This window comes from Pseudochaenichthys georgianus, chromosome 3, assembly GCF_902827115.2.
Source record: "Pseudochaenichthys georgianus chromosome 3, fPseGeo1.2, whole genome shotgun sequence".
NCBI lineage: Eukaryota > Metazoa > Chordata > Actinopteri > Perciformes > Channichthyidae > Pseudochaenichthys > Pseudochaenichthys georgianus.
The window spans coordinates 20,128,670-20,130,604 of record NC_047505.1 but is presented as its reverse complement, the minus strand read 5'-3'; the positions used below and the strand labels follow the sequence as shown (position 1 = coordinate 20,130,604).

At 37.1% G+C, this 1,935-nt stretch overlaps 1 long non-coding RNA gene across 1 annotated transcript; it reads right to left on the bottom strand.

Moving 5' to 3' along the window:
* Positions 1-383: 383 nt before the first annotated feature.
* LOC139433123 (uncharacterized) lies at positions 384-1,242 on the bottom strand. The gene is made up of 2 exons (XR_011642694.1): positions 1,114-1,242; positions 384-918 (listed from the first exon to the last, which is right to left on the bottom strand). It is a non-coding gene; the product is annotated as an uncharacterized lncRNA (long non-coding RNA).
* Between the last annotated feature and the right edge of the window lie 693 nt (positions 1,243-1,935).

The following is a 1,935-nucleotide window of genomic DNA, read 5'->3' as shown; positions in this document are numbered from 1 at the left end:
TAATCTATAGAACATTGCTATTGTTTTCTATAAAATGGTTCTGCAGAATTTATAACATTAATTTACGGGAATTGTCCTTAAATATTTTACAGGTTTTACAGATGTATCTGCTCTTTTTACAGTCAATAACGTTTAATAAAAGTACAGCACTAAAACTTCTATGGGCAAAAAAAACGGAAAAACCGGTCAAATGACTGGCAGCAGGCTGCCAAACAAAAACCATAAAATTAAAGTAAAAATATTTTAACTGAAATAAAGTGCAAAAGCAATTAGTATACAGAAATTGTCCTTAAATATTTTAGAGGAAACTTTCCTCTCTTTTCAAAATCCATTGTCACATTGTTACATTAAAATACCTTAAATAAAGTTCTGATGAGAAAAACAGTTTTTTACATTTTCTTTTATTAGATTTGTATGATCAAACACTAAAATAAATACAGAACCTAAAGAGCTAGAATACTGTTATTTTACAGCTTTTTTCTAACATATTCCAATCAAACAGGTTCAACAAAATGACATCACAAAATGTTCTGTAGGAAACAATTACTCTGAAAACTTAAAAATATTTGTAGAATTATAGTACAACTAATGAATACAGCATTTCATATTTAAACATCATACTTATAAACAGTAGAAACAAAAAGTAAGTTGAATTTTTTAAGATTACTTTGAAACATTCAACTGAAAATAACAGAAATGGCAAAATGGCGACATATGTTCACATTGTCAATGTGAAGGAGCAGTGTGCAGGATTTAGTACGTCTAACAATGGGGATGTAGGTTCCAACCAATGGATAACTTGTTCACTCACCCTCCTATCCCAAGTTTGTAGGATAATGTTTATTGGCTGCAAAAAACTTGAGGCCCAATCATGTTTCCTCTGTCCATTCTGTGCTACTGTAGACGTGGCAGTGCAACCTAGAGGACAAAAAGATCAGAATTAGAAACGGGTTTATTGCCAGGTATGTTCACACGTATGAGGAGGTGTCGTACATACAAATAAAAAAATGTAAAAACTACACAGATAGCGAACTATATTAAGAAATAGAATGCAATAAATTATAGAATATAAAATATTGGCAGAAAGCAATATTTAAACATTGCATTATTTACCATCCTGTGATCTCCATGCAGAGTCTGCGTTGTGGCTGAGGTAAAGTGTCAGTGGGGGGGGCGGGCCTTGTTGAGGTGCCGAGAGGTTCTGGTCCTGATGGAGAGAGGTTTTGGTCCTGATGGAGAGAGGTTCTGGTCCTTATGGAGAGAGGTTCTGGTCCTGATGGAGAGAGGTTCTGGCCCTGATGTAGAGAGGTTTTGGTCCTGATGGAGAGAGGTTCTGGTCCTGATGGAGAGAGGTTCTGGTCCTGATGGAGAGAGGTTCTGGTCCTGATGGTGCGCAGCCTCCAGCCAGAGGGTTGTGTTGAAGGCAGAGCTGAAGTCCACAAACAGGATCCTGGCATAGGTTCCTGCTGTGTCCAGGTGCTGGAGGAGGAAGTGAAGTGATAACTATTAGTAAACCATAATGATGGATGTTATTATCAGGGCATTGATTATTTCATAAGTTTAGAAGGGGGGAACATAGTCTAACAACAGTTAGCTTTTCTTAATTTTACCTCGAGACAAACTTGTGAGACTTGTTTCTGAAATCCCTTTCTCTTAAAGTGAATAAATAAAAAATAAAACAATGGAGGTGACCCTAAAACTAACCACTGGATTGCTTGTCTAACATGACCTAGTCCATAAGTGAGGTAAGGGTGGGAACAATCAAACACACCCTCCCAGGCACTACGTGTTAGCGAAGTACAACTGGGATTTCGAAGAGGAAGATATGCTTGCTCAATTCTTAATAATAAAGAAAAACCAACAAATTGAGCACTTGAGTTTTCATTAGCAGCGCCTAGCTACAGCTGTGGAGCTTCGGTCAATACCACTAATAGG